Here is a 24001-nt window from a genome sequence, read left to right as displayed (position 1 = left end):
AGGAAGGAAAGAGAGGAAGAGGGAGAAGAGAAACAGACAAGAGGAGGAATAATAATTTTTAAAATTAAGAAAGCAGAGAAGAGGAGGAGAAGGAGGGAGAGGAGGAAGAGGAAGGAAAGAGAGAAGGTCTTTCCAAAAGTGTAATTTTCTAAGTCCTTAAACAGCGCATTGTTTCTCTGGATATTTGACAATTATCCCTGACTGTAAAATATGCAGAAAAGAAATCGAAAGATTCTGTATGATTCCAGAGGTCTGCTCCGCCAGGCCATCCACAGTTGAGCATTGATGGAGACATTTTTCAACATCTCTTCTCCCGTCTCATGTTTTTCATGCTGGGATAAGAAATGCTGTAGAAACTAGCAGACAAAGTCATGTTATCTACGTGTGGGTGGGTACACAGTGAAAAAAATGTCCAACATATAACTTGTTTATATCACACATGTAGAACACTGAGATGGACTGTATGGATGCTAACTTGTTTCATGTAGGCCCGTTTAACGGAGAGTATATGGTCACGCACGGTGTTGAATTTCAATATACGTGCATCTTTTTCCACGGGCACACATAAGTTTCCCTCCTATTTAAACACATCCTCATTCGCAATTAAAGAACAGTGATTTCTTTATAGGTTACAATCCAGGCACACGCTCAGCTTTAGGAAAGAAAGACAGATCCGACCTGGGACCCACCTTCCCAAGTAGGGAATAAATACAGGCACCTCTTTGTTCGAAAGGCCCAGGCGGGTTAGGATGAGTTCGCGTGCCACGCCACTTGAAGTGGCAATCCAGGGAACGGATCCGTGAAACGCAACTCCCCACCCCTTTCCTCCACAGTTTCCCTTTTCCTGTCCTTATGTGCACCCTTCCTGGCCCGAGGCGGCGTGGCGCTCGTGGCCCGGGCTGTGTGCACCGTCCTTACTCCGGGCCTCTGCGATCGCCCCCAGCCGGCGGGCTCACGGAGCGCAGGAGGCGCAGGTCGCTGCAGCCCGAGTTAATAAACAGTTAAGTTTGGAAGACTCCTCAGACACGTTGAGGGGGAGTTACCAAGCCCAGGCAGCAAAAACATCCCGCCACATTCCTGGGGAGTCCTCAGCTGCCAGCATCTGATTAGAACCATATCTCTCTCTCTCTCCGGGAGTGGCCTCGGCTCTGAGGCTCCCGGCCGGCGGCTATTTAAGCGGAACCCACCGTGTCCTCGGCGCTGCAGCCTGGAGGCTCAGGACGCCGGGAAGTCATGCTGGCTCCGCGCAGGCACTAGTCAGCTCGTGAGTAGCTCTGCCATCCTCCTTCCCTTTGGTTCCATTTTTTGGCGACCTCTTTCTCTCCTTTGCTGGCTCCTCTCTTCCCACCCCTATCTTGGCTGCAGACCTTGGGCGGTGGGGAATCTTACAAATGAGACAGTGTACTCGGGGGAGAGCAGCGGGTTTGTGGCCTGACATCTGTGGAATGCTTCCAAGGGATGCCTTTTACCTTTGGGGTCGGACTCCAGACGCCCATCCTGGGACATTTAACGGCTCCCTCCGTGTGTGTGTGTGTGTGTGTGTGTGTGTGTGTGTGTGTGTGTGTGTGTGTGTGTGTGTGTTGTATGTAAGCGCCCTGGTGTTTAAGGGCTTTGGGGACATCCAGGAGAAGAAGCTGGTGTGACTGCTGACCACCTTAATTAACTCCTGAAGGGTGTTCAGTTTTGCCCTGTGACAAAGGCTGGGGACGTGGTCTGTGCCTCCGAGGAGCTATTTTCTGCTGACTGACAGCACAGGGGCATTAAAAATGTGAACTTTGTCGTACACCAGCGTTCCTAGGAAAGTATCTGCCCAAGCGACTTAACAAACTTGTTTAAAATCTCTGAAACGTTTAGATGCTGTTTTCTTGATTGTTGTAAGCTAGTTGGAAGGATTAAGTAAGAATTCGAGAAAAGGGACGAAAAGAAAAATGTGTTAAAACGTTGGCTCCCCAGTCAATATAGCGGTTTTCTTTGCAGCTCGGAGCTGATTCTGTTATTTCTTCCTGCCCTTTCTCCTTCTTCACTTAATCCCGAGCCTAGCTCTGTGGTCGGTTTCAGATGGAAGATGCTTGAATCCAAAGGGAAATTTAACTGGATTAAAAACACTTAAAGACTCTGGATGTTATCTCCACCCTGGCCCCCTCCCCACCCTTTCCTCTTTCTTCTTAGCCTGTGTTTGGAAGGAAGGTAGCCACTCTGTAAACCGAGACTCGCAGAAACGAGCCTCCAGACACATGGAAAGATTTAAAAATTCTGGAGGGGCAACTTCATGAATAGTAAATGTTGCTGTTGCTCTATAAAGTGACTTGATGAAAAAATTTCTGGCCCTAATCAGGCAAAGCAGGAGAGTGGAGGAGGACAGAGGCAGATACAACTCCTACTTAAATAATGGCAGAAAATTTGCCAAAATGCCTTGGGGGTAGCTGACGAGGCTCCTGGAATAGCTCTGATGGGATGTATAATCTGTCCTTCTTACAGTCTTGAGGCCTGGGCTGGGCACACAGAAGCAGCAGCTGGCTGTTCAGAAAGAAAGGACTAGCCCGGATTTGGGACTAGCCCTGATCTGGGACTCGCTGCCACCAAATGACTTGTCATGGTGTTCTCTTGTCCTGGGTTAGGCTGCCACTCTTCTAGCTCCGTGCCCCACCCACCCAGGAAACTACCTCTCTCCATTCCCTTGAATTGAGGCAAGGCACAGCAGTGCTGAAAGGAGCTGACTAGCTTGAGAATCCTGGAGTGTTGGGGATTCAGGCTTTCCTGAGGAAAACAGCTATCTCTCTGGAAAGAGTGATGGTGCAGTGAATGCAACTCAGACGGGGAGGGAAGCAAGAGCCCTTGAGAAAGCACCAGTTCGGTGTAGGGATCTCTTTCAATGTGCAGGTCAGACTCAGACCGCTTCTTCATGCTCTTAGTCACTTTGTATTAAAGCTCCCTGGATTCTTGCCCTACTTTTTACTAATAACAAATCCCTTCTTTCCATACTGCCAACTCAAGCCCTTTTGTCTAATTATTACCCTAGAAACTGTCTGTTCCTAGACTAGTGAGCTCCCTGACTTTCACCTGAAATCCTAGAGAAGGAACCCAGGATCTTGGGTGTGCTTAGCAAGCCACGGAGGAGGAGCAGCTTCCCTAATCCCTGATTAGATGACATTACTCTGTACCTCAGTTGAGATTTAAACCCATCATCCTCCCACCTCTGCCTCCTGAGGGCTAGGATTGTAGGTGGGGGCTACCACACCTAGCTAAGAGGCCATTTTAACCAGGAGAGTGCAGGAATGGGAGGAATGCCATCCACCTTTGCCCTCTAGCGCACAAGTATTTATAGAACTGGAGATGCTGACACCACAGCAGGTATCTCCACCTGAGGATGTGAAGGAGGCTGCAAAGAAAACCACAGCACTGTTTTCAGGCCCTGCTGATTGGGAAGACAGAACAAAATCCAGAGGTCAGTTGTTTGTTTGCTTGCTTGCTTGCTTTGGATGGTTGGTTGGTTTTGGTTTTCCTCTCCCTTCTTTCCTTTTTTTCTTTTGGTGTTTTAAGTCAGACTCCCAGTGCGTATCTCTTCTCAGGCTGATATTGAACTCCCAGTCTTAGCCTGGTATTCCAGCAAGCACTACCACACCCAACTCAGAGTTGATATTTCTGATAAAAACTTATTTTAATTTTCAGGGTTAAACTAAAAGTCTAAATTCCCGTCATTTGAGCCTGTTTCTTGTCTTACTCCAGGGGTTAGATGGATTCCAGTCTGCTTGTTGGAGGTGAGGGGATACTACTTTTAAAATACTTGTTGGCATGGTGATGGTGTAAGGGCCTTTGGGAGCCACTGCCCTGGTTTGCTCAGCCATAAGTTCCCTAAAACTTAAAAGAGCAGGAAAACAACTCACTGGGTGGCTGGTGGCTATCAGGAAGCTTTGTGAGGAACTGCTCCTGGTGAGACCACCGAGGAAGTTGCTCCTAGCCTAAGCCTGCCACCACTTTGATCAAGCTAGCTGGGAAAGCACTGTGTGATTCAGTCCATCATTGCTTTTCTTGGAGACAGAGCTAGGATGCTGGAATGTGTAAAAAGGCTGCTGAAGGGAGTTTATTAGTGGCATAAGTTGCCCCAGCTGGATGACTGGCATGGGAACTGGCCTTGGGGGTGAGGTAGCCTACAATTTAAGTCTCCCTACACTGGACAGAATAAGAATGGGAACCAGATTGGCAATATAAAACACCTGAGTGGCAGGACATGTTTTTTTTTGTTGTTGTTGCTGTTTGTTTTGTTTTTGCTCTCCCTGTATTTGTAATTGTTATAAAGTTGAAGTACTGTTTCTGAATTGGAAAAGTTGGCCCAGGTCTCATTTAGATAACACAGTGTTCACGTCAGATAAGTGTGTTTAAGGGAAACCTAAATTATTGTAAGATATCCTACTGGGTTAATCGTATCAATCAGAGTAAAACAAATGACCAGGTCTCCTGTTAGAGACTACGCCCAGACTTCTGATTAGAAGTACAAATGGTGCTGGATATCTTAAAGGCTTAGCCATCTGTGTACTCATATGTTAGCGGCTGTCCCTCCTTCTGCCAACACGGCACAGTTGGGCATTGGTTACAAGCATCTACGCAACGGCTAGTCAAGTGACCTTGGGTATACAGAATAACCTTTCAGTGATTCTGTTTTCTTATCTGGAGAAGAACAATAGTACGTAGGGTTGCTGGGAAGATAAGTTAATCTACATCCTTATAATACTTTATTCTGTTTGCCTGCTTGTTTCTGCCCTCTGAACAACTCAATTAAGTGTCTTTGTGGACTCTGAAAGCAAATAAAGAATTTCTTAATGAAAACAGAATACCACCCACCTATCTGAAAAGCGTTAATCATTCAAGTACTCAATACTCAGAAAGCCTGTGCATTTGCTTGTGTTCACGCTAGAACAGACAGTTACTCCCTGTTCTCAGCATGGAAGCTTGCTATTTGGTTTGGTCAGAATGACCTCTGGTTTCACTTAAATCTTACCCACACTTTCTCAGACTCCCTACAGAGAAAGAATGATTCTTCTCCTAAAGTCAGCATTCTAGCCAAGGAAGTGAGACAGGGAGGGACCCCCCCCCCCCAGACTAAACTAGTGACTAGGTCAGGACACTGGGGCCCCAATACCATCATGGTCCACATAGCTGGGCAGGTTGCCATGGTTATTCCCCTTCCTGCATCTTTCCACCACCCTGGAAGGAAACTTGTCTTCTCTAGGGCAAGCAGAATCTGAACAAATTGCTTCCTGGTCTAAAAATGGAATAGAATCTCTTCCTACTTGTATGGCCTTCTCCTCGCCCCTCAAACTTCTTTTAATTCCAGTATAAACATTTTAATCTTTGTTAGTCCTCACATTACCTAGATAACAAACACAATGGCTTATAACATTTCAGTTATTACCTCAGTACAGAAGTTGGCTTGGCAATTCCAGTCTCCTCTTCTAACCTGTACAAACTAGCTGGGGGCAAGTGCCCTTTGGCTGATACAGCTGGTAAGAATTCTCAGAAATGAGACATGCCAATTTAAGGTTTAGTTCTAGGGAAGTTACCAGGAAGCAGAAAAGTGTGACGATCATCTCAGATTTTCAAGAAATGTTGGAGTAAAGGGTGTGGGGGGGGAAATAGGAAGTAAGAATTCTAGAATACCAGGTCTATAATACTATAGGGGCTAAGAGTGTGTTGCAAGGGTAGAGCATATGCCTATGTGTATAAAACCCTGGGTTCAACCCCCAACGCTACAGGAAAGAAAAAAAAAAAATGAAGTTAAAATGCTATTAAACCTGGAAGAAACTTGAGTGACAGAAGGCTTAAGATGTCTCTCTTGGTAAACAGCTAGTCGGTTTTGCCTTAGTGATATGATGAAACATGTTAGGCTGAAATACACTCAGATCTTCCCAGGCCATATAAACTGCCATTTGTAACAAATGAAGTCACCCTTCCAAGGTTGGACACTTAGTGTGTATTTCACAGCTAGAGGACAGGTTCTCAGAGTGTGGTCTCCACCCCAGATCTGCTGAACCAAGGTGCCAGAAGGCCTCACCCAGCTACATTCTACAAACCTCTCATTGGATCAAAGAGTAACATTTATAATTCAGCTATATGACTCAGTCATTCAGTGGAAAGCATAACAATATACTTCAGTTCCTATAGTCTTAGAAATAATAGAGCGAAGCCATTTGAATATAATTATGTTTAGCTGCATCTTGGGTTGCAAAAATATTAGAAAATGCATACCTACAATGTTTTACCCACTATCCCCACATTGTTTTCTTCATTTAAAAAGATGTCTCAAAAAAGACTCTAGTAAATTACATCATTACCATTAAACCAGATGTTTTTCTCTAGCCCATATAACTTTTCCATTTGTTTTCCACACCATGTCCAGAAACAGAGTCAAGAGCCTCCACTGTAAATAAATCTACTGTGCTTGGGCTTTAGAGAGCTGTGTGTCTTAGGAAGGATCAATCCATTCTTCCATTTAACTTTCATTACCTTCAATAGAAAAATAAAATCTAGGCTGTGGATATAGCTCAGTTGCTAGAGTGCTTATCCAGCATATACAAGGCCCTGGGCTCAATCCCCAGTGCTGAACTAATTGTATCTCACACTATAGGTAATCTTAACATTGGAGAAGTGGAGGCAGGGTGACCAGAAGTTAAAATCATCAGCATCTTACTGTCTCAAAAAAAAAAAAAAAAAAAAAAAGTTTCCATTAGTATGACCAGCTTGCTCCACATCAGATCCTGAAGATGAATAGAGTTTTAGCGTTTCTCTGAATACACTTGAAGAATCTGTGTGACTCGTGGTGCTGAGCTGGCAGTGGAGAAACAACCCCAGTGAGTAGCGACTGAGGAAGAAGTCTGCATCAGGTGAGGCCATACACACAAAATCTAGAGTTCTGCCAACCTGCAATGGAATGGCAGCCCCTGGCATGTCTCAGCAATAAAAGCCAGGCATGTGAGTCATTCGTAGAGCTCTTAGGAAGCATGTCTGAGTCCCTGATTTGATTCCCAGTTCAAAATAAATAAAGGCTATGCTACTGGGGGTCCCTATCCCTTAGTTACCATATTCACCTGGCAAAAGCAATCCTAAGAATGATGGGTGGGGACAGAGATCCAGCATTACTGAAGTGTACAACAGTGTCATCCAGAAGTAGATTGGAGAATTCTGGCTCTGACGTCTACAGGGTTAGTGGTCCAGAGTACAAGCTGGGAACTACAAATGTCCATGTCCACAAACCAGCTTTTCCACAACTTAAAAGGTGTAACATCTGAATTTTCTTTTTCCTCACAGTCAAATTAGCTGACTCGAAGTTACAACTACAGGGAAATGGAAAGTTGTTGAGGGTGGCTGCTGACACAGACAGACAACTCCTCTGGAACTGCCATTCACAGTGCAATAGTTGGGCTGATGTTTGGGAAATGCCCTTATTCTTGTTGTTGGAGAATTTTAAATAATCTAAGTTCTGATACCGAATACACTGAGGCTGAGAATTAGACCAGTTTTTCTTCGTATTCTGAAACCATTAAACAGGGGGGTCAAGCAATAGAATACAGCAATATTTCATAAACCAGAAGGAACCAACAAATGCTAACCTTCAGGATTCCACTTTGGTGTGGTCGGGACAATAGAGTCTTTTTAAAGTCTATAATTGATCTATACCTAAAGATCTGGAATACAAAAAGTAACCCTTTCCTTCCTTATATTGGGCATAGTTGCTCTCCTATATAATCTCACTTTTCTTTTTCCTTTCCCTCCCTCCTTCCTTTCTTCCTTCTCCCTCCATTTCTCCCTCCTTTCGTCTCTCCCTCCCTTCATTCCTCCCTTCCTTCTTTCTCTCCCTACTTTCTTTTATGAGACAGGATCTCACTCACTAGCCCAAGCTGGCATCAAACTTCTCATCCTTCTACCTCAGGCTCCCAAGGGCTACACAGGCATGCACTATCACAACCAGTTTTAACATTTTAACTGTTCTATTTGGGACCAAAGTCTGTTCTAATTTCTATGATACATAATTCAGATGTTAATAAGCTTTTATGTTATTTGTAAGTGTTATAAATAAAGCCAGATGCATTTGCAACTATGACAGAGGCATTGAATAGTTTAGAGAAGAATGCTGGACCCATTTGGCTTTGGGTTGCAATGATCAAGTGCGTTTTTCATGATCCTCTGAGTCAAGTTCAGAAGTCACAATGAACATACACACTAGGGTTTCCAGCATCTGTCTTTTAAGGGGAAGTCTTAGGAGTACTTTAGATACATCACTGCAGACTTCGTTGCTATTGTTGTCTTTGTATTAGTTCCCCCATTCATTCAAAAATTGTATTATAAATGCCACCACATTTTTGAAGAAGAAAACAAATATATAGCTAATAACATGGCCCTTCCATCAATACTTAATGATGCTCAATATTTATTTCTGCTATGGCAAAGGCTGAATTAAAGGAAGGATTCTTCAGAAAAATAGATAGATAGATAGATAGATAGATAGATAGATAGATAGATAGATAGTTAGATAGATAGATAGATAGACAGACTTGAATTGGAATGATAACTAATTTTACTTAGTATCTAAATTGTCTTCTGAAGTATAACTTGATGCAGAGATGTTTAATTAATTGCCTGAAAACTTGTTGGGGGAATGCAATTCTGATTTATTTAGCTATCTGGAGTTATAATAACTGAACATTGGTTGAAATTCAAAATTGGATGCACCTATTTACCTTATGCATGCTAGCAGACACATGCTAATTAGAATCTGCAAGAAATTTAGCTGGGTATGAAGGCACATGTCATTAATCCCAGCACTGGGTGTCAAAGACAGGAAGATCTCTGTGAGTTCTAGGTCAGCCTGGTCTACATAGTGAGTTCTAGGACAGCCAGGACTGTGTAGAGAGACCCTATTTCAGAAGAAGAGGAGGAGGAAGTAAAGAAATTTAAACAAAATGACCACATGATAACACATGCCTATAGTCCCAGCACTAAGGAAGCAGAGGCAAGAAGAACATGAGTTCAAGGCTGGCCTGGGCAACATAGTGAAATCCTGCCCTAACAAAGTAAAAGAAATTTAGAGAAAAATGGTAATCAACAAACAGAATTTTGTTTCAATTGAGTGGTGTAGTATATTTACATGGGTTCAAATGAAGACACAGAGTCAGTGGTTGTAATAATGGAGTTGGCCTTTAAGGGACTAAAGGAAGTCAAATATTCAAAGGTAAAAGGAGAAAAGATGTTAAGTAAACAAGGAATCATATAGGTGGGAAAGAACGAGGTATGCTCAAATAACTCTGGCCACTCTGACCAAGAGAGCACAGAGAGCACAGGTGTAGACCAGAGAGACGATAATGTGTAGAAGGAAAACATGGAGCACAGTGCTCATGGAAGCCAGGTCTTTATTTGCTGAGAGGAACCTTTATTTAAGCAGAAAAACATGTTGACTCAGAAAAGTTAACCTGTCTAAAACAGCAAGATGAGTCTGGTTTGCTTAGCAGTTGAAGAAAATTCTACCAGCAAAGCAGGGCAAAGGTTTGCCTGATTTAATATTAAGAAACAAAAGGGACTTTCTATCTTCCTCTTCTTCCATAAGATTCCCTGCACTCTGCCCAAAGTTTGGCTATGAGTCTCAATATGTTTTTTGATACCCTGATGGGTAGTCTTTCAGAGGTCCTCTGTGGAAGGCTCCTGTCTGTTCTGTTTCTTGTCTTCTCCTCCTTCCAAAGTCTGTCCTATTTGCCTTTCTGAATGAGGATTAAGCCTCTTCCCTAGGGTCCTCTTTGTTGTTTAGCTTCTTTAGGACTATAGATTTTAATATGTTTATCCTATATCATATGGCTAATATACACTTATGAGTGAGTACATGCGCTGTGTATCTTTCTGATTCTGGGATACCTCACTCAGGATGATCTTTTCTATTTCCCACCATTTCCCTGCAAATTTCATGATTTCCTTGTTTTTAATAGCTCAGTAGTAGTCCATTGTATAAATGTACCACATTTTCTGTATCCATTCCTTCATTGAGGGACATCTAGGTTGTTTCCAGATTCTGGCTATTATGAAGAGAGCTGCTATGAACATAGTTGAGCAAATGTTCTTATTGAATGGTGGGTCATCTTTTGTCTGAGAAAGCACCAGACTGATTTCCAAAGTGGTTGTACAAGATTACATTCCCACCAGCAATGAAGGAGGGTTCCCCTTTCTCCACATTCTCTCCAGCAAGCATCATCCTTTGAGTTTTTGAGTTTTGAGTTTTGAGTTTTCTCCATAAGGAGAACAACAGAGCCAAAATACCTGGGCCCACAGGGGCCTGAAGAGACTGAGACTCCAACTAAGGACCATGAATGGAGAGGACCAAGACCCCTGTTCAAATGAAGCCAATTGGCTACTCAGTTTACAAGTGGGTTCCCTAGTAAGGTGTACAGGGACTGTCTCTGACATGAACTCAGTGGCCAGCTCTTTGATCACCTCCCCCTGGTGTGGGGGGGGGGGGGCGTGTAGTCTTGCCAGGCCACAGAGGAAGATAATGCAGCCAGCCTTGATGAGACCTGATAAAGTAGGGTCAGATAGAAGGGGAGGAGGTCCTCCCATATCAAGGCACTATGGAAAGGGCATAGGGGGAGAAAAGGGAGGGTGGATGGAAGTGAGATGAGATGAAGGATGGGGCTACAACAGAGATTCAAAGTGAATAAATTATAATAAAAATATATGTTAAATTAGATTAAAAAAGAAACAAAGGGGGAAATGGGTATTGCTGTCATATATTTATTTATTTATTTATTTATCTATTTATTTATTTATTTATTTTTGAGACAGGTTCTTGCTATGTAGCTTAGACTAGCCTCCAGTTCACTGTATAATCTGAGGTGAATTCAAATTCACCAATCCTCCAGCCTTTGGCCTCTCCAACTTCCAACCTCCAGTGCTGGGGTTACAAGCATTACCATCTCCTCTCTGTGCATGAGTATTAATGTTTTAGAGTACTATGCTCTTTACCAGACTATATAAAGCCTAGAAAAGTAGGGTAACCAATACCCTTGCCTCAAAAACTTTATTGAGTTGAGGGAAGAATTGTGCATGAGTCAGAGAGCAACATTTTCACTGTGGAAAAATGATATACTGAATAAGAGACGAGTAGACCCTTCTCTGAGACCATGTACTTTGGATAGGCTTTGAATGACAGATTGGAATTTAAGTGGAAGAAAGCAATTAGGGATGCAGGCTAGGACATCAGCATCAGAGGCATAAAAGGCATGGCACAGCTCTGCCTCTGTTATGGGAAACAGAATGGTTATGTAGAGAGATGGTAGCTATGAATGCATATGTCTGCAGCCTGGTTAAGGGCTTTGAAGCTCAACTCATGTACAAATGTTGGTACCGAGTAGTGATGCTGATTGTTACAAAGTCAGGAAGGCTAGTCCAGCAGGCACTTCTACAGAATGCCTCCATAAAAAAAGTTGATCTGGTACAACTAGACTCACTTAAAGCTTGGGTTATCATCGGATTTTTTTTAAAAGATGGGAAGTATTTAGTCATTGCACTTTTTAAGGAATTTAAGTATAGTAAAAAATAACATAGTATCTGTGTAGAACATCTGTATCATGAGCCAGATACATATAGGAAGTAATACAACAATGAGGCAAGGCTGGGGAGAAATGCTGGAACTCAGTGAAGAGTCCGAAAAGTGAGAGGATGAGAAACATGAAAACAAAGGAGAAACTGTGAAAAGCAGTGAGTCAGAACTTGGCCAGATGAAGTAGATATGTGAACAATTTAAGATGAACTCTCAGCTTCATTCCATGCTATAGACAATACTCTTGTGGATTCAGTAGGTACATTAGCTGCAGAACAAATTGTAGTAAGTCTTTTCCCAGCCCATGTTCAGTGATGCTAACACTCACCTTCTGGGATGAAAACCCTTGTACAAAATAATGCATGCAGTCCTGCTATGTTTGAAAGTCTGGCTGCAGAGACTTCCTGCAGCCAGAATCTGTGGAAACTTCTGTGAGGTACCAGTATACACTACTTTCCTGGTAAGAGTGGCCTAACCTGAGGTTAACACTTTTTTAACTAGCGCCCTTTAACCAATGCTAATTTGAGGGACCAGGGTTGGGTGGGGTATAAGGAACAGCTACATTTTCCTGAGAGCTGTTTCATTTAAATCTCAGTTCAGGAGTGTGTCTCACCTGAAAATGACTTTCTTAAGATTTTAGGATCCAATAACGTGTTTGGTACTAAGACATCTCCTTTGAGTCAGTCACATTTCTCCATTGGTGAAACTGTTTGCCAGGTGAATGTAACATTTCCTCCTGGTGTTCATGAAACTGCCGAAAACACCACTGGTACTCTTTAACGACCCAGCCTTGGCATGATTCTTCATGTTCCTTGAAACTGTAGTATGAATACTGGAGATTAAAAAAAAAAAAAGTTGGCGAGATAATCTATACATTAAGAGCTCCTCGTACCATTATTGTATAGAATTTCTTTTTTTCTTACTAAATTTTCTTTTCCTTACTAAATGTTGATAGCAAAGATTTTCATGCTAGCTAGAAACATCTCCTCCAAAAGACTTAGCATCAACTTTAACCAACACTTTCTTGTCCTATGCTACAGGTTCCTTAAGAGTAAAGACCATGTTTTCTTTGTCATTGTATCCATAGTGTCATCCAATGCTTGACACATAGTAGGTATTCAATAAACAACAGCCAGGTGGAAAAGTAACTCAAGCTGCTCTCCTTTATGACTTCTTATTGGCTATAGACTGAGTGGAAAAGGAAAACTTTAGCTTCCCTTTATCGATTAATATTGGTAAAACGTTTCCGGAACCCTGTTTTAACTTTAAAAGTGATTTATAACGAACAATAGCCACTCGTGCTCGGGTCCTGAGGGAGACAAGGTGTTGCAAAAATTCTCCAGGTGATGCGGAGCTCCCCAGTCGTCGGTGTAACGCCTGTCACTGGAGTATTGGTCAACGCGTGAAGATCTGCTTCTCTGGTGAATGGAACCCCCTAGCTAAAAACCACCTCCTTTCATGGGTTCAGCCTGGCATTTCATCTAAAGACAGCTTTTCATTCTCCCTTTCTTTCAGTGTCTACATACATTCACCAAACTGTTTATTAAGCAGCTAATAGAGAGAATACAGGTGACCTACAGGTCTAGGCTAAAAATTGCTTTTCTACCCAAATGAGAGAAACTTAAATTTATTTCTTCTGTTTTGCTTTGCTTGCAAGTTTTGAGACAGGGTCTGGCACTAGAGTTCGGGATGGCCTAAAACTTCCTATGTAGCCCAAGCTGACCTTCTCCTGGCTTAGCTCATCCCACCCGACTCCAGTGTTGGGACTGTAGACATAAGCCGCCACACCCAGTGGGAAACTTAATTTTTTAAAATTTGCTTGTGCAGCTGGATTGTGATGTAAGATGTAATTTCCACTAGCCTTTCTAAAATGCTGATGGCATTAGACTGCCTGCTCCTCAGTGTGTCCAAGAACATAGCTGGAAACCATGAATAGGTCATAGCCTAGCTAGCTTCAAAATCCCACCATCAAAGCAGTTTTTCAAAGTTTAATTATTTGAGTCAAAACGTACTGCTCAGTGATTAAGATGGCGCTTATTCAGCTGAAGTGCAGACCCTGGCAGCCATATCCAGCAACTCCCACACCTGTAACTCTAGTTATTGGGAATAAATCCTATGTGTCTTCTGGCCTTCCCAAGGATTTGCACCCACATGTTAAAATGAACACACACACACACACATACACACACACATACATGACACAAATAAATAAGAATGAACTAGGTTTAAAAAATAACCTTACTGTTCAATTTAATTTTTTTTCTTTTAGTTTTTCGAGACATGGTTTCTATGTGTAGCCTTGGCTGTCCTGGAACTCACTCTGTATTCCAGGCTCCCCTCAAATTCCCAGAGATCTGCCTGCCTCTGCCTCCTGAGTGCTGACATTAAAGGTGTATGCCACCGTCTCCTGGCTTGAGTTTTTAATTTATTGGAAGATTTTCCCAGAAGTTACATAGGCATCAGTTAAATGGTCAAAATGCTATTTTTGCACTCTGCCTAGGCTCTAGAGGCACTCAGAGGCTGGTGCTCTCTGATTGTGTTACTGGATCCTAAGAGACTTACCTAATTTTCGCTGTTGGATGCTGAAGATCAAGCCAAGCTCCTCATGCATGCTACCATCCTAGGCATGTGCTCCATCATTGTAATGTCCCAAGTTCTACCTGAACTTTAAATATTGCTATCTGATACATTAACACATCTCCAGAAAGTTTAGTTTTAAAAACAAAAGCACACACTGTCCAATGTCGCATTTTAATTATAAAAGAATTAGAAATTGCCTACCCTTCCTTACCATCGTTTTCTTAGTAGTGATGTTTCTAGATTTTCAATGTTTAGATAAGAAATGTTAAATGGGAAAACATGATACCATTTCAAATAACTCACAGTGACCATGGTTATTTCGATCAATAGCTGCCTCTGACAAAAGATGTCCTTGTTTTGTTTTTTAAGTTGACACTTCAAAATGTCATTTCACTGATAAAATTAGGCATTAAGGGGACTTCTTTTTAAAGATAAGATGGATCACAGAATAAAGGGTGTAATATATAATAGCCTTTGACTTTCATAAAAGCCACATTTAGGCACAGTTTATTTGAAGTCTAAGGGTCACTGGCATCATTGCCCGTCTAGAAGGGATAACCTTGAATCTGACATTTGAGATTATTAGACCTTAACCTTTTTGAGTAAAAAGCTTTGTTTCCAGAAGATTAGTCAAGTATTTAAATAAAAGAAACTGGCAGCATTGAATCACTCAAAGTGGCAAGTCCATGCAGCTATCATACTACAAAGCTATCTGACTCTTTGATGACTTTTTGCATGAACTCAGATTTGTCACTACCCCAACCTCGATGCCGTCACTCAGCCTCAAAGTCTCCCCAGTACTGTCTAGACAAAAAAGAGTGCAGTAAGCTAGCCATAATCCGGCTTGACCTGACTCTCAACCTTTCTTCTGGCATCATGAGCATCAGTCCTATATCCTTGCTCAGCTGATATAAATACTCTTTATTTCTTGCTAAAAGTTCTTCTTTCCCAAATAGATTTTCTGGCCTGTGCAAATTGCACCAGCTTTTAAAAAAGAGAAGAGAAAGAAAGGAAGGAAGGAAGGAAGGAAGGAAGGAAGGAAGGAAGGAAGGAAGGAAGGAAGGGGTTTAATCTTTTTCATTGACCACATTGCTCCAAAGCATCAGAAACAAGGATGCTTAATTCCTGCAAGTCAGCTTTCCCCATCAATTTTATTTTCCTGGTAGACCTAATTTTCGGCCTGTTTCTACAAAAGGTTGCTTAGGGAAGACATTATTAGCTAACAAAGAGACTGTAAACATTCACCAAATTTCAGATTGCCCTCAAAGTCTATATCGAGTTTGGAAGAGTTCTATCCTAACCTTTGAGGATGCCTTAACTCCCTTGTCTACAACTTTGAGCCTTTTTAATAAAGATTGGATTAGGGACTTAATAGTGGCTTTCAAAAAAGACTTCTCTTTGAATAGGGCTATAGAGTTCAGCTAAGGAAACAAATCATGGAACTGCATTCTTTGATACTAAAAGTACGTACAAAATATGAGTCAAATCAGTTGCTACCATGGAGAGACTTTACCTAATGCTTGCAAAACCAACTCATTACTTTAAATTGATGAGCTTAATAGGGACCATGAAGAAAGGCTACAAATGGAACCCCAGTCTAATCCATGATTCCACCTCACCCCCATGTTTCTGGCAAATGTGGAGATGTCATTTGCTTAACAGGTACAGAATCTTGCAACAGGTCATTGGAAACTCAAAGAGCAGAGGAGAGTGCTCTGAAAGAGCATGCAAACTAATGAACATTTGTTTAAAACACTGCAGTTTTTACTAACCAAGGAAACGTTTATTAAAAGTGACTCACTGAAGTTGGTGTTCCTGTGTGCTTTAACCAGAAGCCTTTTTAGTTCACCGTAAGTAGAGATATCTAGATCATCAATGGCCAACAGTCCTCAGCTGAAGCCCACCAAAGTACCTTCAATAAAGAACCATTCTTATCAATTCATCTTGTGCTGGAACAATATACTAAGTAGGACCCCGACCCTCCTACCCCAGCCCCGAGGGTTAGTCCCTAGTATCCTAAGAAGGTAACAAACCAGGTCAGAATAGTGACTGTTCAACAGCCCAGAGAAAAAAATTACCCCGTCCTTTCTGCTTCTTGTAGACAGGCACTCAGGGCTAAGTCGTGTGTGTGTGTGTGTGTGTGTGTGTTCATTTGTGCTGCCCAAGCTGTCCTGGAATTCATTATATAGACAAGGCTGGTGTCACAGTGATCCTCACAGTGTGTCCCCGTGCTAGGATTAAAGGGTGTGCCATCAAGCCCTGTTTGTGTCAGGTTTTTGACTATTCTCTTGCCTTAAAGACAGGCTTTCACATTTAAAAGATTTGAATGCTAGAAAAGTTTATAGACAACAGCTTAATATAAAAGGAAAAATATGCAACACAGTTTCTAGTTAATTCTTAGTAACTAGAAAATGTTACACATTTTGTAGGGTTTTGTTTCCCCTCCCCTGTTAGGGCTAAGACTTTGAGACCCTGCAGTTGATCATGACTTTGATTAGTACATTTTCAAACAGCACAAGCATAAGTGTAGAAAATGACAGATTTAATATACACGTTTAATTTTCAATTGTGTTAAGCACTTAGGGAATTCCGTCTCCTGATGCTGGAGGATCTAGCAGGCAGCAGTATAAGGTTTATGAGAAACCGCGTGTTTTGTGGGTATTTCTTTATATCAGCAAAGCTAAGACACCAATCATGCCAGGTGGGGTGGCACACACCTTTAAGCCCTGCACTTGGGAGGCAGGTAGGTAAGTCTCTGGCAAGTTACAGGCTAGCCTTGTCTACACTAGACACATCAATCTGTAGGATGCTATCTAGATGACCAGGGAGGAAAAGAAATCACATTGTGCTTATATTCCACCTTGTATTTCATCTCATACTCAATCTGCAGCAGTTTATTATTTTGTTTCGCTTTTTTTGTTTTTAAATAGCCATAAGCACAATTTGAAGACACTTAGGTTAACTATTTCAGGACATTTTTGGATCATATATTCTAAATTTTCTAGTATCTTTAATGATATTTGGTTAATATCTTTTCAAGGAATCTTCCTTTAAAAGCAACAAACAAACAAACCCACAGCAAATAAATTAATATTTTGATATTTCAGCTGCTGAACTGTTGTCTAGTGATATAACTAGGATATCACGTGTGTGTGTGCATGTGTGTGTGTGTGTGTGTGTGTATTCTATTGTTGATTTGGTTATTTTGTTTGTCTTATTTTGTTTAAAGGAGTCTCACTGTGAACCTGGCTGGCCTGGAGCTCAGAGATTTGCCTGTCTCTGTCTTCCAAGTGCTGGGATTAAAGAAAGGCGTATGCCCCAATACCCAGCAGATAAATTGTTTTTGTACAACTGATTGAAAAAAAAATTCTCTTCTCTCTTTAGCCCTGGAATAATTATACTGTTAGAAGACATATAATATATATACATACTTAAGTCTATTTTTGAACTCTGGAAGAAACTTTTCAAAACCTGTACAGAATAAGGTAATTCTTAAGGTTCTTAGAAAGTTAGAATCAGAAAGGAAAGCCAGTGAGCTCTGTCTTCATTTCGTGGGAAGTCTTAGTTCTCTGAAACACCTCCATCCATTTTTCTCTTTCTTGTTGAGATTATGCAACCAATTTGTTTAAGATGACATAGAAACTGAATCCCTGAAGTCTATTTAGATAATGCATGTTGTTTTAATGATTAGGACATCACAGGTATGGCTCTGTCCTGAAACCAGTCCTGCCTAAGGTCCCTTGAATTATCTTTCCACACTTGGCAATTGTGTTTATATATCTTGTAGTTTATCTTGTACTCAATCTGCAGCAATCTTTTTGTTTTGTTTTAAATAACTATAAGTGCAGTTTGAAGGCAATTAGATTAGCGATTTCAGGACATTTTTTGGATCATACACTTCAAAATTTTGAGACAGGGGTAAGCTTAGTATATTACTTCAAGAAGCAAGTTTCTATACCAGAACTTTATATTACCAGGCATTTCTTATCTAGTGACCTGCCTAATTTGGCCAGGAGTCATGCTGTATCAAATGAGCCTACACATTCTTATTTTTTCAAGAAGAGTTCTCCTGGCTTTTTACATACTACTGCAGAAGCTTTCTAACCTTCAGTATGCTAAGACTCTAGTATTAATATAATAATATAAAATAATAGGTTCTCAGGTCCCTGCTCCCTCTATAAACCTAACACTCAGAAAACAAAGTCTCTTGTTAATTTTGCTTTGCTTTGTTTTGTTGATATGAAATCTCTTTGCTGCCCAAGCTGATCTCCATCTTTTGGGCTCAAATAATCCCCTTGCCTTGGCCCCAGAGAAGCTGGAACTAAAGGTATACACCAACATGCCCAGCTCCTAGATTTTTTTTAATGACCTCTTTTGTGTTTCATCTTATTTAAAAGCAACAAAACCTGCTCAAAACATTATCTGAATCATTAGGAACCTTCATTAAAGTAATATTTAATATTCTGAGCACAGGAGATGTCAGGAAACAGCAGATTAATATTTAAAAAAAAATATTAGCCATTGAAGTTAGCATTATTAGCCATTAAAGTTAGCACAATCACCACTACTCTTGGAAATGAAGCTTGATGCCTTGTTGGCAAGGCATTACCCAGCTAGAATAGATTATATCAAACAAGGAAATGCGGGCCAGTAAGTTTCTCATGGTAGGTTATTGCCAGCCGTAAGGGTAGACTGAGCACCAAAACAAAGGGCGCATTCTACCAGAAAGGCCACCTAGAATTGAGAGACAGCTTGTCAGAATGACAGCACTTAACAGTCATGGCCTGAATCTATGGAAGCTTACTGCTGCCTTCTTCCAGAAGGCTGGTCTAGACATAGAAATGTAGCAGGCACATGAGTTAGTTCCACGGATTATAAACGATTTTTGCACACATCCCAGTCTGAGGGTTCTGCACTGATGTGACAAGGCAGCTGGATCCTTCTTCCTTCAAACTCTTAAAAACCCAGCATGTGTCTGAAACCTGAGTTGCAGAAAGGTGGAGCCACACTGAAGCATTGGCTTTCTGGATTATGTGAATGTGGGACTCTGCCTGGGAAGGGAAATCTCGTTGGGATTTATAGCATTCAGCCAGAAAGAAACCAAATATCACGGAGTATCTTTCTGCACTAGTTTGTGGAAGAGGAAAAGCTTATAATTTACTTTCCTCTTTTAAAGCACCCTAGTGTGGTTATAAGATCATAATGTAATTCTGCTGTTGTGTGTGGCTCAGCATTTATAACCTAAAATTGCAAACACAGACCTTCTAAGCATCATGCTTTCTTTAATTCATACCATCGTACAGAGTTCCAAGGTGACTAATGGTACTTGAATAAAGAGTGAAATGTGTTTGCTAGGATTGTGTACACATTCATCCTAGGAGAACTTCCAGAGAGTTGAGTATTGTGTCGTTAGGTCTACACAGAAGGACAGCACCTCCTTTGGAGCTATTTTCAAGTGCGAACAGACAGTTAAGTCCAGGATAGCCTTGAAAACAAACTGCTAAGTTCTTTAATATGATTTTATTTAAAAACTAGCTGAGGGCTAGGAAGATGAGCTTTGGTAGATGCTTCTCACCCAGCTTAGAAAGGTAGTGAGAGGATCATTAAAAAAAAAAACAAAAAACAAAAACAAAAACGAATACTCTTATTTATTCCCAGAAATCCAATGGTTGTGTGGGTGAGTCTTTTTCCTCATTTGACTCTTCAGTTTTGTTTTTGTTTTTAATTTTTGAGATTGTAATTTAATTTCTCTTCATTCCTCCTATATACTCTGTTCACTCTCCTTCAAATTTATGGTCTCTCTTTTCACCAATGCTTATTGCATCCATACACGTATTTGTAAATACATGTATATTCCTAAATATAACCTGTTGAATCCACATAGTGCTATTTAATATGTATGTTTTCAGGGCTGACCATTTGGCACAGGAGAACAAATGGTGTGCTCTTAGCTGTGGAAGACCACTTCTCCAACTCCCAGCTTTACTTGCTTGCCCGTAGTTCTGCGTGTAGAATTGAGGCCTCCTGGGCACCCCTTACTCCAACCCCCTGCAGTTTGGCATGCTTATTGGTATACTCCTTGTGCAGCTCAAGTTTGGACTGTCATGTTGGTGAGACTTTACGGGTATAGCTTCTGACGTTACTAGAAGGCACACTCTTCCTGATTTTTCACTCCTTAACAATCTTTCTGCCCCCTCCCAGCGTCTCCTGAGCTTTACATGTGGGGTGTTTTGTAGATACATCTGATGGAACTGGGCTCCACAACTCTGCATTTTGATTGGTTGTGGTTTTCTATAGTAGTCTTTGTTGCAAAGAGAAGTCTTGCAAAGCTCAAGCACAATATCCTTGTTACAGTTAGATGCCAAATGCCACGTGTGTTATGTGTTCACTGTGGTTTTGTATCTGATCCATGAGACTTCTATTCAAACGACTGCCCAAATACCCTGTGATAGATTCCAGATATGTGTATGTCAGCAGTTATATTTTTTAAAGTAGAAAAATATTAAAATTCTTCATGTAAGTTGTTCATTCTTTAGAAAATTTTCTGCCAGGATTTAGGATGAGGAAGACACAGAAAGAAAGAGAGTATCACTCACTGTCTGATAATACAAGATGGAGTTTTTCTGTTCAAGTTGTTGCTGCTGTTCGCGTTGTAGTTTTACCTGGTAAAATAGAGTTTTGCTATGTAGCCCAGGCTGGCTTCACACACACACACACACACACACACACACACACACACAAACACACAAAACAACTCTCAGCATGCATCACAAAACTGTTCTGTGACAATATTTTTAAAGTTGAATTATTTAACTCCTGTATCCTAATTTTTCGGGGCTTATGTATGTGTGTGTGTGTGTGTGTGTGTGTGTGTGTGTGTTGTTTTGTTTGTTTTCTTTTTCTTTTCTTCTGTTTTGTTTTTGACATAGGGTTTCTCTGTGTAACCTGTCTGTCTTGGAACCCACTTTGTAGACCAGGTTAGCCTCAACCCTTTGTAGATCCACCTGCCTCCATCTCCCAAGTGCTGGGACTTATGGTCTGCGCCACCATGTCCAACACATGATTTCACTTTTTTAAATCTGGTTAGTGCTCACTTCTACCAAAGTCACAATAGCACGGAGTTTTGAATCCCACCGCAGCTACCAACTGCAAGTTCCTTGGCTAAGTTTTTATTCCCTGAAGAAACTTTTCAAGTGACAGAGATAGATATGCTATTTTGCTGGTCTTGCAACAACTTCACGGCAGGTGGAACAAGGACTCAGGGACATTCTGAGACATTCCCATTGGCTTTCCAGTCAAAAAGCATTCCCAATGTGCTTCTTGCTGATTAACGACTATATCAGAGGCCCAAAGGACTAAGGTCTCTTGTCACTGGACTTAGAGAGAAGCCTGGCATTTAAGCCAGCTCTTCACTGTTCATCATCTACCCCAAAGGAACTCTTCCTTCCCTATCCACCACCTGAGTCAGACTACTTTAATTCATTGGCCTCTTCCCAGAAGTGCTTTGGCTCAAGGTACAAACTTGCTCTTCAAGTTCCCACGCACCTTTGAGCTGCAAAGTTCAAAATATGCAAGGAAGAGCAGACTGTGTCAAGCCTCTGCCTCCCCAGAAAGCCGTGTTCTCCTTTCTCCCAGAATCATAAAATTCTTTCCTATGAGCCTTACCTCAGAATTTGAAGGAGTCACTCAAGGCTTGTCCCATGAGTGAGTCTGCATATATCTAAATGGAAGACAAGAAGTACTAAGGAATGATGTAGCTTAAGATCCATCTCAGTACAATGCCCTTGAGCTCCAAGTTACAGTGGGAACCTTGCTGACCTCTCCTCCCGCATAGCTCTTGATATAGAGTGCAAAGGGGGACAAAAGCATGCGTGAAACAGACACTGCATTGTTAAGGAAATCTGTGTCAAATAACCCCAATGCAGAGCTCTGTACTGCTGACTCTGTACAGCTCTGTACACTGGATAGAGCCCCACTACGCTCTCACTTGAAGCAAGGCGCGCTGCCCACAGCCTGGGTGTAGGGAAACCATGATAGAACTAAGCCCAAACAATCAGTGCTAACAACGTGAAACAAAGGCAAAGATGATTTTTGAAGCACTTTGATTCCCATAAGGCAAAATTTCAATGCCACTTCCTTCTCCTTGTAGAATTGAATTACAGGACAGGGCTGGATTCCGGTTTTCCTGTTTCACCTAAGCTACAGGAGGTCATACTTGGGAGTGGCAGCACATCGCTTCTCCCACAATGATTGGTCAGGATTCTGAAGCTAACATGCATGTAAGCATGTTGGGCTTTCTGGGTTTGTTTTGTTTTGTTTTCATTTTGTGTTTTAGAGACAAGGTCTCACTATATATAGCTCAGGTTGGCTTCAACCTCAAAGTGATCCAGCTCATTTGGCCAAGTGCCAAACTACAGGCGGGGCCACCTCATCTGACCACGGCTGTACTAACATCCACCTTAAGCCTCATGTCCATACTGAAAACATTCCCATTCCGCATGAGCTGAAAACCAGAGGATAATCCCCCACTATCCTCTTTCTCAGAATCTCAGTACGTGAAGCAGATCTCCTTGCTTGGTTTTATTCAGATAGGCATATTAACTGTATCCAGGTTTCCCAAGGGACTGGAGCAGTCTGTGGTTAGCAAAACTGCTTGTTCTGGTTTTTCCATGCTAATGCAGATAAAAGGTTGAGTGTACAGACAACCATCAGTGTACTGAAACAACTGAGTAAAAATACAGCTGAAAACTAACCATCAACGTGAGACTTTGGTCTAAGCTGTGAATACATTTCAGATGATCCTTGATCCTTGTGTGTTGGGTGTCATGGCTAATCTACAGAATTGGGCCTTAATAAGGGCACACGAAGCTCCTTTAAAAGTTAACCCCCACAAACACCAGTTATGCTGATCACTTCCTCTGGCTCCGAAGGGAGATTTTGCTAATACAAAATTGTTTTTAAAATAAAAGAGTTGGGGGCTGGGCACAAAATCAGGAAAGGTCAAAATTAGTCAAAAATATTAAAAGTTACAAATTTCAAAACTTGAGCTTATCATGCTGAGAGAGAAAGAGAGAGTGAGAAGAAGAAGAAGGAGAAGGAGAAGGAGAAAAAGAAGAAGAAGAAGAAGAAGAAGAAGAAGAAGAAGAAGAAGAAGAAGAAGAAGAAGAAGAAGAAGAAGAAGAAGAAGGAGAAGAAGAAAGGCCAATGTATTACACAGTAGAGAATGTACTGAACTAAGAACTAAATTTAAAGTCTTTGATCGGTGAGCTGTGTCTCCGACGTAGCCAAAACAGCTAGATCCAAAGGCCAGTTTGACCAAATATGAATTCTGCTACTTGGGCTGGAGGTGGGAGAGAATTCAGTGACATGTAGAATGAGATGGTACAAAACCCTTAAACTCTTTTTCTGTTTTGGTTCAGAGAAGATTGTAAAACACTCAGCTAAATTGTTTTTCTTGGGTTTTGTTTGTTTGATTTTCTTGCTGTGCTTACTAACCCAATTGTTTTGTTTTGTTTTGATTGGGTTGGGATGGGTTTGGTTGTGGTACAGGGGATGGACCCTGAGGACTTTCATGTTAGCAGCACCCTCTGGCTCAGATATATTACACCCCTGGTCCCAGAGGATTTTCTTGGTAGAGCTTCCATGTAATGAGCTTTACACAATCTGCTTTAAAAAAAAAAAAAGTTTAGAAACAGACACATATACTCCCTAAGAATAGTCCAATAGTGTCTCATTCTGGAAACTAGATTTTTCCTTGTACTAGCCGTATGCCAGCGGCTTTTAATTGTTACATCGTCTTTGCTAGGTGGAAGTAACTCAGAATAATTCCTGGCCCTGTGTCCCATG

At 41.5% G+C, this 24001-nt stretch overlaps 1 protein-coding gene across 2 annotated transcripts in view; it reads left to right on the top strand.

Moving 5' to 3' along the window:
- Positions 1–1031: 1031 nt before the first annotated feature.
- Dab2 (DAB adaptor protein 2) overlaps positions 1032–24001 on the top strand; it is a 53869-nt gene continuing 30899 nt past the window's right edge. Inside the window, exon 1 of one of the 2 annotated variants that reach the window (XM_055601095.1) lies at positions 1032–1264. The gene's annotated coding sequence lies outside the window, so the exon portion shown is untranslated. The remainder of the gene's footprint in view (positions 1265–24001) is intronic. The other variant, XM_055601096.1, reaches the window with a different exon arrangement.

This window comes from Psammomys obesus, unplaced genomic scaffold (genome assembly GCF_907164565.1).
Source record: "Psammomys obesus unplaced genomic scaffold, mPsaObe1.curated_primary_1811, whole genome shotgun sequence".
NCBI classification, from domain to species: Eukaryota; Metazoa; Chordata; class Mammalia; order Rodentia; family Muridae; genus Psammomys; species Psammomys obesus.
Note: the sequence above shows the minus strand (reverse complement) of the source record. Positions and strands in the feature narration are given on the sequence as shown.